Below are 15,881 nucleotides of genomic sequence, written 5' to 3' on the forward strand. Positions count from 1 at the left end.
CAGAAATTCCTCCTGTTTCTCTCTACCACGCACTGCTTAAAGGTCCCGTGTCTCCTTGCAGCCCATCTGGAGAAGTCCAGTGTGCGGACACCCTGCCAAGCCCCTCCTGAGTTCCTTCTGGCTCATCCTGAAGCAGAACAAGCACCTGATGTCTCACTCCACGTTGCTTCCCATCTCTCCTTCCTTCTCTCTGCTTTCTCTTCTTCTCTGTTGCCATGGATTTTACTTTTCAAATAAAGCGCCAGCATTTTAATCTTTGCCTCAGCGTCTGTTCATGGAGATACAGGGCTAAGAACAGGCCCTCCTGAAGGGAGCAATTCATGAGAAGTGGGAAACAGGTTTACATACTGCCAAGTGGCCATGATGTATAGGAAGAAACGTAGGGTGAGGAGCTTGAGCTTGAAGCTGAGGTGATGTGATGTTATTATAGATTCTTGAGAAACAATAAGAGAAACAATAAGACCAAAGTCTTTCATAGGAAAATCTACCTGCTAGCAGTAAACAGAGTGAGGTCAAGGGAAATGGAAGGTGGGTGACTGGCACAAATGGAGGTTGAAGTGGAAAAGACACAGCCAACAGGAGTGGCAGTGGGAATGAGGAAGAAAGAGAATAAAATGAGATTTCAAAGGAAGAAACATGACTTAGTAACTAATTGGGTACAGATGATAAAGGAAATTGGGGATTTAAAATTTTCTTTGAGAATGAAAAAGATAGGTTAGATGAGAAGGTAAGCCAATGGGAGCGGAAATAATGAGTACGTTTGATTGTTGTAGTTCATATATTACCAGACAGTCAAATGGAGATGTTAGAAAAACAGCTGGAAATTCAAGACAGATGGAGAGTTCAGTCTCTCTGCATGATCATAAACCTACGGACACAACTGAGCTCACAAGGTGGGACTGTTCAGAGAGAGGTCACCATAAACTCAAGTGAAAACAAGAAGGCAGAGAAAGGGAGCTCCTGGCAGATGGTCAAAGCCTTCTGTGAAAAGGTGAAAGCTGGAATAAGGAAATTTGGGAAAGGACAAAGGATATAGTGATGGCTGTGGTGAGTACTCCAGGAAGATATAGAGAAGATGAGTGACACGCACATCACTGAGCACTCGCCATGCCAGCTGCTTAATCTTCACACGCAAAATAAATATTATTTCCATTTTATGGGTAAAACAGTAGAGGATAATCAACTTGCTCAAAGTCACACAGCTAAAAAGGGTTTCAGTTAGTTTTTGCTGTGTCACAAATCACCCCCAAACTTAATGACTTAGAGCAATAATCCTTTATTTTCCTCAAGATGGTTCTCCGGGTTGACAGTTTGGGCTGGCTCAGCTGGCTGCTTTTTCTGCTGGCCTTCCCTGGGCTCATTGCTGTGTGGCAGTCAACTTCAGGTTAAGGAAGTAGGTGATGTGGGGAGCCACAGCTGGGCTGCATGGAGCTGAATCACAGGATCGCGCTGTAGTCAAAGAATGCCGATAGATACAGTGAATTAGAAATTAAAACAAAATCAGAATTCGAACAAAATATCCAAGGTAACGGGAATGAAGAGCAAATCTAATGAGTGTGGTAGGGAGCGGTTGCTGACAGCACATCATAATGACAATTATTAGAGCGAACAGCTACTGAGCATTTGCAGGGGTCGGGTCCTGCTCTGAGGGCTTTTGCACATTATCTCCTTTAATCCCCACAACTAGCCTCTGAGACAGGCACAGGCACACAATGCCTGAGTAGCTTAACCAAGAGGCATTCAGGCAGAGGGCTTAGGAATTTGGAATTTGGAAGAAATATTTGATCTGGCGATTTCAGTCTTGGTGTAGATGTCTTATAATAATAAATTCCAGGCTATGATGCTGTTGGCTGCTGATCAATATGAAGAAAAAATCGTGAAAGTGAGGAGGGCAGGAACTATGAGACTAACACCCTGAAGACTCATCAACATAGGTGTTGAAGTCAATAAGAGTAATGATGGATAACGAGACATAAAATGAAAAAGGAAGCAAACAAAGTCCTGAAAGCTCCAGTGAAATATAGGATGTGAAAAGGTTATACAACACCGTGAAACAGAAAAATAAAAGACAAACACAGCAGAGGACATATGGTCAGGATATGCTAGGTTATACTGCAGTGACAAACAACTCCCAAACCTCAGAAGCTTCAAATAACAGAGAAGTCTTTCTTGATCACTGTGGCTTAGCAGTGGGCTCTGCTCACTTTTGTAACTCTGGAGTCCAAGCTGCTGGAGGTTTTAACACATGCTTGCATAATCACTGAGGCAGCAAGAGAAATAAATCTATACTAGCTCTTCAAGTTTCAATTTACGTTTCATTGGCCAAGGCAAATCACCTGGGCTTACCTAACCTCAGGGGAATCCTATCGTCTGCCTGAAAGTGGAGGAGGACCAGCATATTTGGAGAAATAGAGCCACTGACAACCACACAGAAATTCATGTGCATTATTCTAAGACATGCTGGGCAGGCACAAAAGAACAAGAACACAGCTCTAGGGACCCAAGCTGAGCCTGAAGAAGATGAAAATGAAGAGCAAGAGAGACAGAGATGGGTGATGAGGCCAGTTAGGGGTGAGCAAGATCTAGCCAGGCTAGGATCAAAAGCACGGTCAGGGTCGCTCTCCGAAAGGTAGTTGTGCAGGTGGAGGATGCTGAAAATAGGGAAGCTTATTATTAGAGACCCCCCCCCCCCCCGCCATCCAGAAAACTTTATTCTGTGTTAGGATGGGGAGGTTGTTTTCCTTCTGGAACAGACATCCTCCAAGTCTATCCTGGGATAAAGCATTACCAGTTCAAGGGGCGGAATGACAGCTGTGCTAGGGGCAAGAAGGCCTTAAGTACCAGAAGTGACCAGAGTCACATTATTCCCAGGGCTTGGGTCTCTACAGCTGGGCATGTGCCAGGGGCTCTGACTGAGACCTTTGGAAAAATAAAATATTTCAGCTGTTAATAGGTTTCTAGGTTAGGCTCACCGTCAGAGTTCTTCAGAAGGTCTGGCTTTGTGCTTCCTAACAACTAAGACAAAAGTGAAAGTTCTAAGGGCTATGTAATTTTCGTTTTCTAATAAAAGACGTCTGCAGAGACACACCTTTAAGTATAAATAAACTCAAGAAGGAATTAATTATTTGTGAGTTATCAACATAATGGACAATATTTTTAGTTACAGGTCTCCACAAGACAGTGCTCTTCAAGCAGATTCTTATATCGCTCTTGTTTAGAGCCCGGGCCACAGCTTCCCATCTGTAATTCAGGAAGGGCTGTCCTGAAGGACAAGGCCTGTTGAGATAATGAGGTCAGGTCTGTTTGGTTTTTGATTACCAACATTCCTAAGGTATTTAGGACCCAGGGAATCTAGAAGAATGCATTGATTATTTTCCTACTAGATGGTCTTACTTAAATATCTGATGTTTCAAGTGGGCCTGTGCCTGAATTCTCTCACAACTACCACTAATGCACTATGAGTAGCAGAACAGGAGTTACGCATGGCTCTGTAACTCACCCATGAAAAGCAGTGGTCCTGAAGTCCACAGAGAAGCAGGCGCCAGCCTGGGCCTGTTGTAATGAGAACCACTGGTGCAAGGCATTCTTCCTAAATTTCAGCAAACACATCAGAGAAGGAAGCAAAACATATGTAGTGGGAAAAAATAAACAGATTTCAAGAGCAAAGCAGCATATGTCTTTCCTCTCTGAGAGTTAGGCCAAAAATGCCCTCCCTTCAAAGCCAGAGGACAAGCTAAGCAGCCAAGGATTGAAAACAAAATAACCCATATGGAGGGAAGGAAAAGAGAAGTTTCAAGAAGGTCATATACCACATGTGCTGGCACAGTGTCACAACTTGTTCAAGGGGGAGCTTGCTCTACTCTTCCCTAAATTGCCAGCTCATTGAGCCAGAGGATTGGCTTGAAATATGTCTTTTAATTGAAGAGCTATTTTTCATTAACATTCTGCACAGCTTTGGTCATCAGGAATGTTTCCATAGGCAACTGCTATTCACGAAAGGCTGGATTTTAATTATGAGATGAAGATTATATATGGCTAATTTTAAAAAAGAAGCTAGTGTTTTCCAAAGCCTGTATATATGACCCTGGGTAGAAGACACTGCTGGTTGTAACCCACCTTCCTTCTTGCTAACAAACGGCCAGTTTATCCGGTTTAAGATGGAAACTTGTGCTTGAGGGAAGATGGGTTCTTTCCCACCCCAGGAATGAATCTTGGTAAATTCAAATTAATTAGGGTAATTTTATTCTGTCTGCCAGTGATTCGCTTAGATACAGGCTCATGACTCAGTTCTTTTTTTAATCAGCGTTATTGAGACATATTTACATATATAATAACATCCAGCAATTTTAAGTATGCAATTTGATAAGATTGACAGGTGTAAACAGTCATGTACCAACTGCCACACTCATAACATAAAACATTTTCCTCACTCCCAAAGTTTCCTACTGTACTTTTGTAGTCAGTTCCTTACCCCACCTTCTAGAAACAACTGTTCTGCTTTGTGTCGCTACAGGTTAGCCTTTTCTAAATTGTCACATAAGGGGAATTATACAGTATGTAGTCTTTGTGTTAGTCCTCTTTCACTTAACATGGTAGCTTTGAGATTACTGCACGTTGTTGTGTGATTCAGCATTCTGGTTCTTTCATAGCTGAGTCTCTTTGCATCCATGTTATACCAAAATTTACTTACCAATTTGGATGACTCAGATTTTGGCTCACCTGCCTGAAGCTGTTGTGAATATCCAAGTACAAATCTTTCTGTGGACATGTGTTGTCATTTCCCTGGAGTAAATACCTGGGACTGAGACGGCTGAATCACAGGGTAAGTATATATGAACTCTTTAAGAAGCTGCGAAAGTGCTTTCCAAACTGGCATTCCCGTCAACGATATACAAGCTTGCCAAGATTGCCAGTTGCTCCACATCCTCACTTATATTTAGAATTGTCACTCTTTTTAATACCAACAATTCAAGTAGTGGTATCTCAGTGTAGTTTTATTTGCCTCTACCAATGACAGCAAAAGGTGTGATATGATAATGAGCATCTTCTCGTGTGCTTATTTGCCATTTGCGTATCTTCTCTGGTGAAGTGTCTGTTCAAATCTTTTGCCTATTTTTTTTTAAAAACTCAGTTGTCTTCCTAATAGTTGGTTGTAAAAGTCCTTTATGTATTCTGGATATAAATTCTTTACCAGATACATTTTAAAAATATTTTCTACCAGTATATGCTTGTCTTTTCATTTTCTTAATAGTGACTTTTTTAATTAAAAGATTTTATTTTTTTAAGAACACTTTTAGATTTATCAAAAAATTTGGGCAGATAGTACAGTGTGCCCATATTACCCCCTCCCCCTACATCATTTCCCCTATTATTAACATCTTATATTACTATAGTATATTTTTTGCTATTAATTAACCAATATTAATACATTATTATTAACTAAAGTCAATGACTTATCCAGATTTCTCCCGTTTTTACCTCATGTCCTTTTCCTGTTCTAAGACTCCATCCAGTATGCCACGTTATATTTAGTTATGCCTCCTCAGGCTGTGAAAGTTTCTCAGACTTTCCTTGTTTCTGATCACCGTGACAGTTTTGAGGAGTACTGTGCAGGAATTTTGTAGGATGTTTTTCTATTGGAGTTTGTCTGATGTTTTTCTTATGTTTAGATGGCAGTTATGGGTTTGGGGAGGAAGATGACAGAGGTGAAGTGCCATTTTCATCACATCTTATCGTATTGTCACATTACATATAGGTGCTATCTACATGATTTATGGCTGTTTTGATGTTGACCGTGACCACCTTGCTGAAGCAGTGTTTGTCGCGTTTCTCCGATGTAAAGTTACTCTTCTCCCCCTCCCCATGTTGTGTCCTTGGGAAGGAAGCCACTGTGCATGGCCCACACCTCCAGAGTGGGAATTGTGTTCCCCTCCTTTATAGCATCTACATAATTTCCCTGGAATTTTTCTGCAGAGGAGATTTGTCTTTTCTCCCTCATTTGATAATTTGTTCATATCAATATGGACTTGGATAATTATGTTATTCTTTAGGTTAGGATCCAACTGTTCTTTCTTTATTTTGTGGCTAAATTTTTTTCTCCAGCTTTGGCCGCTGGAGGATCCCTCAGTTGGCTCCTTTAACATACCCCTATCATGGTGAGTTTGCTTTTTGTTTTGTTTCCGTTTTGTTTTTTGAGCACTTGCTTACTTTCTGGCAGTACAAGGTGTTCCAGTCTCATCTTTTGTATTTCCTGACCCAGGACTAGAATCAGCAATTTCTCCAAGGAATCCTAGTTCTTTTTGTTGGAGAATGGTTTTAGAAACCAAAATCTGGACGCTGGCTGTGCTTGTTGTTACTAGTGTGTCATTTCTCTTTGACCCTCTCAGCTGACAAAGCAAAGAAATATATGTGTGTATATTAACTTGTATATATAACTTACCTATAAATATTAATATGCATAACCATTTTTATTTCTGTTAGGTTAAACATGAGTTCTTACCTGTGTCTCCAATTCTGATCCATTACCACGGGGATCATTCTAGCTTTCTCTCTCTGACTATCTCTAAATTCATACTCCGGAAGCTAAAAACCTGTCTCCTACCACTTGCTGTTCATTTACTTAATTGTTCAATTCCAGTATACATGTATCAGAATGTGTACATGTGTCAGCAGTATCAGAATTGTTGACTCCTTTGGAAAATAATTTTATCAACCAGAGTTAGAATGAAGTTCCTTTTGCCTTTAGTCTTCCTGACTGCATTCATTTCCAAAGTTTCTTAGGTCCACTTCATTTTCTCCCACCCTGCTTAGTGAGATTGTTTCATCCCTATATAGTACACTTGATTCTCTTGTCACAGTTTGTATTCTTTCCTGGAATCTCCAACCTACTAAATAATTATTTTTAATTTGCATACATTGAGCTCCACTCTCTGTGTCATACAGTTCTATGGGTTTTCACAAATGCATGCCATGTATCCATTATTGCTATGTGATGCAGAATAGTTTCACCATAATAGTGACTTTTGAAGAGTAAAATTTTTAACTTTTGACACAGTTAAAATGCCTAATTTTTCTCTTACAGTTTGAGCTTTTTTATGTTCTACTTAACATATCATGCCTAACCGAAGGTCACATAGATTTTCCCTATGTTTTGTTCTAAGTTTTATAGTTTTATTTCCTATATTCAGCTCTACAATGCATTTCAAGTTACACCTTGTGTATTTTGTGAGGTAAGGGTCAAGGGGCTTTTAAAAATATATAGATATTTCATTGTTCTAGCATTATTTGTTGAAGAAAATATTCTTTCTCCATTGAATTATCTCAGACCCCTTTGAAGATCAATTGATCAAATATATGAGCCTATTTATGGATGTTTTATTTTGTTCCATTGGGCTCTATCTCTATCCTTATGGAAAAACCACACTGTCTTAATTACTATAGCTTTATATTAAGTATTGCAATCAGATGGAAAATGTGTTGTGAATTTATTCTCCGATTTCAAATTTGCTTTGACTATCCTAAATCCTTTGCATTTCCACATACGTTTTAGAATATGTTAGTCAATTACCACACACACACAGAAAGCTCACAGGGATTTTGATTGGGAATGCACAGATCTTTAGATCAATGATAGGAGAAGTAATGTTAATAAAGGTAAGTCTTTCAACGCATGAAGCACCCTATATCTCTCTATTTACAAAGATCTTCTGAAATTTCTCTGAGAATATTTTGCAGTTTTAGTCTACAGATTTTGCACGTACTGTTTTTTGTTAAATTTATCTCTAATTATGTCATGGTTTTTCAATGTTACTATAAATTGTGTTCTTCATTTCAAAGTGTTTATTGCTAGGTTTAAAAATATAATTGGTTTTTGTATATTGACCTTGTATCTTGTGACCTTGCTAAACTCACTTGTTAGTTCTAGTAGGTTTTTGTGGATTCCACAGGATTTTCTACATGAACAATCGTGTCATCTTTAAATAAAGACAGTTTTACTTTTTTGTTTCCATCTTAAAGCCTTTTGTTTCTTTTTTTTGCCTTAAAATTGCCCAGGCTAGATCTTCTAGTATAATGTTGAATAGAAGTGATGAGAGTGGATATCTTTGCTTTCTTCCCAATCAGATGGGGAAAGCATTGATTCTTTCACCATTAAGGATGATATTAGCTATAGGGTTTTTGCAGAAGTACTTTATCAGGTTGAGGAAGTTCCCTTCTCCTAGTTGTTGAGAGTTTTTATCATATAGATGTTGATTATTCTCAAATCATTTTACTGTATCTATTGAGGTGATCATATGGATTTTCTTTACTCTTCCAATGTATTAAATTAACCGTGCATTCCTTGTAGAAACTCCACTTAGTCATAATTTACTACTTAATGTATTACAAATGTATTACATTTTATATATTACTGGATTCCACTTGCTGAAATTTTGCTAAGGAGTTTTGTACTTATGATGTTGAGGGACATCAATTGGTGGTGTTCTTTTATTGTAACGTATTTTTATGGTTGTGGTATCAGGGTAATGCTGGCCTCCTGCTCTCCAGTACTCTACCCAGAAATCCTGGCAGGCTTGGTCTCTACACTCTGGTCTCAGTCTCCTCAAGTCAGCACGGCCAGCCGAATCTATTTTGGTTGTTCTTCCTGAGCTGTGTTCTGGAAACCATCTCCAGGCAATAACCTTCAGCATATGTAGGGCTCACCTCATTTATTTCCCTTCTCTCATGGATCCTAGTTCTGCACTGCCTGTTGTAGAACATCAGAAAACTGTTTTATGTATTTTGACCGGTTTTTTAGTTGTTTGATGTGAGAGGTTAAATCTAGTCTCTGTTACTAGATCATGGGCAGAAACAGAAATCCAGTGACCTAATTCTGGCTAATTAGACACAAGAAGAACTCTGCCATGAGGTTTAATATGCTTTTCCTTAGTATTAAAAAAGGGACAGAAGGAAGGGATGCCCTCTATTTTATCCTTTAGACATTACTGTTTGAGAATATGACACCTAGAGTTGTATGGCCGTCCTGTGACCACAAGGGTAGGAGCTGACACACTGGGGATGGCAAATAGAAATAGGCAAAGAATCTGGGCCCCTGAAGATATTGCTGGGCTATTGAACTAAACAACCTGGAGCCAGCTACATCTAGATTTCTTGTGATATGAGATACACTTTTTAATTGTTTAAACAAATTTTAGTAATATTTTCTGTTACTTGCAGCCAAATCATCCTGACACATTCTTGTAAATATACGTATCACCAGATTTTTGCCAGCTTGGTTCTTCTAGGTTGTTGGGTCATTTTGATTTTTTTTAAGTTGAATTAAATAAAAACGTATTGAGTGACACACTGTGCTAGGCATTGTAGGAGATATGGAGATACGTATTCTATGGTCCCTGCCTGTGAGGCACTTATCTCCTTGTATAGGAGAAAACAAAGTAACAAACTCATATGTGTACTAAAGAAACAATAGAATACACGTCATAAAAGGAGAAAACAATAACAGAGATGGCTAATAAAACTTTTGAGTGAATAATTGAGTGAATCCTGTTGAGTCTTCAGGAACATCTGCATGTGTCAAAACGTTAGGTGACATAAGCGAGCTTCTAACAAGCCCTCTACTGTGTTATCTGGCACATTCTATTAAATACTCTGTGTATTTAAGTTAAATGAGGGAGTAAAATGAAGCAAAAGAGTAAACTTTCCCAAATAATAAATTTAGTCATAATGACAATATATTTTCACTTGAAACATTGGCCTAATAATAGATTGAAGCATCTATATAGATAAAGGCAACTATGTATTTCTGGCTCAAATATATCTCCTTCTGCTGCTACTACTTAGATTTTTCAAATGATAGAAAAATCCTAAAAAGATCCTTCACTTTTCAGGAGCAAGTATAAAAAATTTTACTTCAACAGTTATTACTGTCATCCTATTGTTTTCTAAATTAGGTGTGGTCAAAAATATAATTAAGTCCTTTTTTGGAAAAAATTGTACTTGAAAAAATATGAAGGAGTTGGACTGTGCTTGTCCTAAGAAGCTAATCCTAACAATGCTTCTTCTTTTCCCACGATGTGTACAACTGGTTGAAACTTGTCCATGGACGTGCTTCAGATGATGTAGAAAATGTTACAGGAAAATCGCCAGAGTCATAAGTTAAATGGAACTACCTCTCAACAGCCAAGGGCAAGGAGAAAGAGTACCTAGCAGCCATGACCTCCAGCCAACCTTGGATGAGATACAATACAGCCTGGTGATAGCAGAAAGGGGAGATGTTGGCAGTAATGCCAACAGGACACAGGAAGTAGATGGCTGTGAAAGATCACCTCTGACACTTAGACAATTAAAACACAGGGGGCAGGACAATCGCCCTCCGACATTTTTTGATGGGGAAAAGACAAACATTTGAGGACAGTTTACTTCCCAAAGATGCTCCAGCTCTCTGACGTGATTTACATTCCAAAGACGTAAAGGACTGTCTGTCCTTGAAAACAGGATAGAGAGATGAACACGGGGGGACTGGTCACGTCTGCTGCTGTGTTCCACAGTGCGGTCTCAGGTACAGGTGATGAAGACCTTTAACCTGGCTGGCCTCCTCCTTCTTGTCCTTCACCTCAACTACAATCTCCACACTGCCCTACTCCTACCTGGAAAAAGTGTTGACCCCAGCCAAGTGGGCCCAGTTCCAGTGCATGCTCAGTAATGTCATCACAAATTCTTCACATTTTTCTTTAGCACTTTGCAATCTACAAAGTTTTCCCACATTCATTGTCTCACTTAAGCCATACAGCAAATCCATCTGGCGTTATCGTCTCTATTTTGTAGATGAGAAAACTTAGGCTCAGTGGAATTCCACCAGCTTATGCTCGTTGGATGGTGAGATGATGACGTTAGTTTCCTATTGCTGTGTAATTATCACAAATTCAGCAGCTTCAAACAACACTCATTTATCAAGTCACAGTTCTGTAGGCTAGAAGTCTGGATGGGTGCAGCTGGGTTCTCTGCTTAGGATCTTAAAGGCTGAAAGTGAGGTATTGGCCAGGCCGGGCTCTTATGTGGAAACTATGGGGGAAAATCCACTCCCAGGCTCATTCAGTCACTAGAAGAATTCAGGTCTATGTGGCTGTAGGGCTGAGGTCCCCATTTCCATACTGGATATTGGCTTAGGTCACTCTCAGTTCCAGAAACCACTCTCTGGTCATCACACAAGGTCTCTTCCACGTTCAAGCCAGCAAAAATGCACATTTTTAATGCTTCAAATCTCTCCAACTTACCCTTCTATGAGCAGCCTGAGTCAATTCTCTACTTCAAAGGGCTCTTATGATTAGATTAAACCCACCCAGATAATCTCTCTTTGGCCGTATAACGTATCATAATCACAGGAATGATATTTCCTCATATTCACAGTTTCCACCTGCAAGGGCAAGGGTCATTGAGGATTATTCTTAGAATTCTGTCTACCACAATGATGAGCATGCTCAGATTGGGGCAAGAAAGAAGAAGAGAGAAGAAATGTCCTTGAGGACACCTAGCCTCACTTTAGCTCACTCATGAAGTATTAGTGTGAAAGAAGGCCAAAAAAAAAAAAAGAGAGAGAGAAGGGCTAATTGGGCCTTTCCTAAGACAGTTAAAGCAGCGCAATCTCATATGAGTATAGGACCTCTTAATGCTCAGTGACCCTGCCAACCAACAAATGTGACCTAATCAGGGGCTGGCCCCGTGGCTGAGTGGTTAAAATTCCTCATTCCACTTGGGCAGCTCAGGTTTGTGGGTTTGGATCCCAATCACAAACCTACAGCACTCATCAGCCATGCTGTGGCAGCATCCCACATACGAAAAATAGAGCAAGATCGGCACAGATGTTAGCTCAGGGCTACTCTTCCCCATGCAATAACAGAGGAAGACTGGCAATGGATGTTAGCTCAGGGTGAATCTTCCTCACCAAAAAAAAAGTGACTAATCAATGCCTTGACCTATGGGATTAGCCTTTCCTGTTCTAAGAGAAAAGGGGCAGACAGTGAGGTCTTTCCTTAGCAGAGAACCAAGACTTTCTAAACCACATTTTCTCTAAGTCATTTTTGCCTGGAAATGTAGTTTTATGTTCAGGATGGTCCAGAGATGGGCTGGTATATACTGCTGTCTGCATTTCTTCAAAACCATTCACTTATCTGCACTCTCATGAATGGACATGTAGATTGTTTCCGAAATTTAGATCTTAAAAGAGTCTGTGATGAAGATCCTTAAACATACATATTTACACACTTCTCCAAATACAAGTTATTTAGTGGTAATCTATACCTGAAATTTGCATGAAATTGTTAAGCAGGAGCAAACTTCTCATTATTCTTATATTTCTCACTATATTTCAATGCCAAGAGCCTAACTGCTTACCAAAATATAATTAAAAATAGTAAAGATGACTATATTAAATAACAAAGTGCCCAGAATTAGGCCCACCTTCAGAGGCTAAGGGCACCATCCTCTACAACACGGCCCTCACTTCACACACCAGGCACAAGTTCTGTAAGGTAGAAGCAACACAAATGTCCACTGATGGATGAACGGATAAACAAACCGTGGTCTATACATACAATGGAACATTATTCAGCCTTAAAAAGGAAGGCAATTCTGACACATGCCGTGACATGAATGAACCTTGGAGATACTATGCCAAGTGAAGTAAGCCATACGCAGAAGGACAAATATTGTACGAATCTACTTACATGAGGAACCTAGAGTAGTCAAATCCATAGAGGCAGAAAGGAGAATAGTGGCTATGGGGGGTTGGGGATTGGAAGGAAGGGGAGTTGTTGTTTAATGGGTAAAGTTTCAGTCTCAGATGATGAAAAAGGTCTAGATGGTGGCAATGGGTGCACAACAATGTGAATGTATGGGATGGCACTGACTGTACACTTAAAAATGGTTAAAATGGTAAATTTTATGCTATGTATATTTCACCACAATAGAAAATGTACATACGTTTTTTGCATTTTGATGTGTATTGCCAAATTGTCCTCCAAAAAAAGTTACTACTTTACATCTTTCTAGGTTTCCTAGAAAACTGAGACTGAGACAAAGCTTAAATGTTAATACTTTACTGAGGATGGAAGTTCTATTTCAGGCGAGAAAGAGAGAGGGAGAAAAAAGGAAATGGAAAAAGAAGGCAAGCAAATAAAAGACATGTACTACCGAGCGGGTCACAGCTTCTTGCAAACAGGCAGTTCCTTTGTCATGAAGACATCTCTGAACAGGTCATAAGGAACCACTGTGCCTTGGAACAGTCTGTTGGAAGGAATGAGGGAGAGAAATTACCAGCTACTTTCTCTCATTGGTCAAAGTATACACTATGGGTGGCTACGTTCCCTGTCCTTCCAGGCAGGGAGCAGCTGCTAGGGAAGCTAGATCCCATGCCCAATATGCATCAGCGAGTCAGGAAGTGGTGGGAGGATTAAGATCCTTCTTGGGTCCAGGGGCTGGCCTTCACCACAAGGAAGGTCAAGGCCACCTGTGGTGCTAAGTGATGCAGCCACTCTTGCCGAATCTGGAGCTTTCAATTGAGCAAGCAACCAAGGGCTTGGGAGGCAGATGGGGACAAGCCAAACTAAGGAAGTGAGCTATATGGTAGACACACAACAGTATGTGAGAAAGGTCCGTTTTCCCTCCGTCTCTTGCCGATGCTGAATATTATCAATCTTTTTTATCTTTGCCAACATATTAAGGAAAAGTCTGTATAGTTGTCACTTGTATTTGTATTTTTGATTATGTAATGCTGAAAAACGTTAAATAATAAATGTACTGCCTGTATGTATTTCTTCTTTTCTGAATTGCTTGCTTGGCTATTTTTCTATTAGGATATTCGTTATTTATTAAGGTGCAAGGGTTTATTATCTTAGAGATATTAATCCTTTGTCATTTATGTATTAGGAAGAGCAATAGGACTCATGAGTCAAGGACCTATTCCAGTCATATGAAAAAACCCAATGTTCTACTGACCCTTTCCACTTAGTGGGGAGAAGAATTTACCCAAGTATTTGATCTGGCCGGAGTTAAAAGAAAACTTCAATTTCAAAGCTTTCCCCAGTTCTTTATGTTACTAGGATGGAGATCTGGGATTCATGCCCCTTTTGTTTTGTAAAACACCACATGGGCCCTTTGGCTGCAACAAGTCCTTCCTGAGGTCGTCTAGGTGAGTGAGGGTTGCAACAAAGGAAACTAAATTTCCCTGCTTACAAGAATAATTTTTAGAGGTAATAAAAAAAATTTAAATCTTCCCCTAATCACAGGGCTGGAAAGACAAGGTTTTGAGATGCCTGTGACCAGGGAGAAGAGTGGGGAGAGGCGGGGTCCCAGCAAAATGGCAGTGGTAGGGCCACCAATGGGTATTGAGTGAGAGTTTCTCTGAACTGAACAAGAGTGATGTGTTATATCGAATTCTAAAACAGTGCTCTACAGAAATGGCCTTTTCTTCAGAAAAACACTGCTCTCTGCCAGCCTTGTGTTAGAAGAGCTTTGTGGAATGAGGAGAAAAGCAGTGTCCAGGGTGAAGAGGAGGATGAAGACAGAGGAATGTGGCAATGAGGAGCATTCTGACACACGGGATGACTGAGAATTCCTCAAGAACGGGGATTCTGAACAGGAAGTCACCAAGTGACCATGAGGGAACCCTTCAGGAGAAGCTCCAGAAACAGTGGCAGGGCACAGCCTTGCTATTATATGTGGGGTGGATTCATTTCACTTTGATCTTAAAGGAACAAATAGTCTTAAAAGGAAGGAGGATTTGAGGATGTTAGTGTGACAGACACTTGGTGAAATGCACAGTATATCAAAAAAATTCCCCTCCCTACTGTTTGTCTTTAACCTGGATCATATTTCCTTACTTTGCCCTTGCTGCAGTAGACAAACCAATCTTCTGTCCTCTTTTTTGTCTGTCATTTACTCTGTTCAATCTTACATCAGTTCATATCAAGTTCAGCTGCATGTAACAGAAGACCCAAAATAATCATGGCTTAAACATACAAGTGGTTATTTTCTCACAGGGAAGAATTCTAGAGGTAGCCAGTCCAGGACCGATATGGAGATTCCAGAAAGTCTTCAGGATGTCTCTGCTCCGTCACTTGCACCTGGAGGCTTCTTTCGTGAAGGTCACCTCACAGCCCAATAACAACTGCTGGAGCTTCAACCAACATGTCTGTGTTCCTGGCTGCAGCAGCAAGCAGGAAGAGAGCAAGAGGGGCGCAGCTGCCAGGCAAGTTAGCTTTCCTGGAGTCCCCCACATTTTCATTTACATGTCCTGGGCTAGACATGGCTGGGAGACTGGCACAGAGGCTGGGAAATACAGTCGTTTAGGCAGGGGACATCTTCACCTCAAGTAAAATCAAAGTTCCTTAACTAAGCAATAATTTCAGGGTGAATAATTGCAAGGTAGCAAATAGCATGTCTGCCACGACTCTATTACGTCGTTCCATCTCTAAATATAGGACTTGTCAAGGATCTTCCTCCAGCCTTTCTCCTCCCTTTCTCAACACTCTGCTCTTCAGTACTTCTGTCCAACATAGATACCAGCAATGCCCTCTTCGACAGCTTGTCCCTGGTATCTCTTTCAGTCTCTCCTGTAAACTACTGCCAGGTTCACTTCACTGAAGTCCCGCTGAACACTCCCTAGTGCCTACAGGTGAGTTCAAGCCCTCCAGTCTGCCTCTGCCCCTCGCAACCTCTCTGACCTACCTTCAATGTTGTCGCCCAGTGCCCCTCTCTGCGTATGATGCACAAAGTGTATCTGGCCACAGTGAACTTCTACTTTTCTCCAAACATATTTTGCCTTTCTAGCCCACTTTTCTTCGCATGGAAAGCCCCTACTACTCATTTCATCTGGTGAAACCATATTC

The sequence above is a fragment of the Equus przewalskii genome, chromosome 7 (assembly GCF_037783145.1).
Source record: "Equus przewalskii isolate Varuska chromosome 7, EquPr2, whole genome shotgun sequence".
In the NCBI taxonomy this organism is placed as follows: Eukaryota; Metazoa; Chordata; class Mammalia; order Perissodactyla; family Equidae; genus Equus; species Equus przewalskii.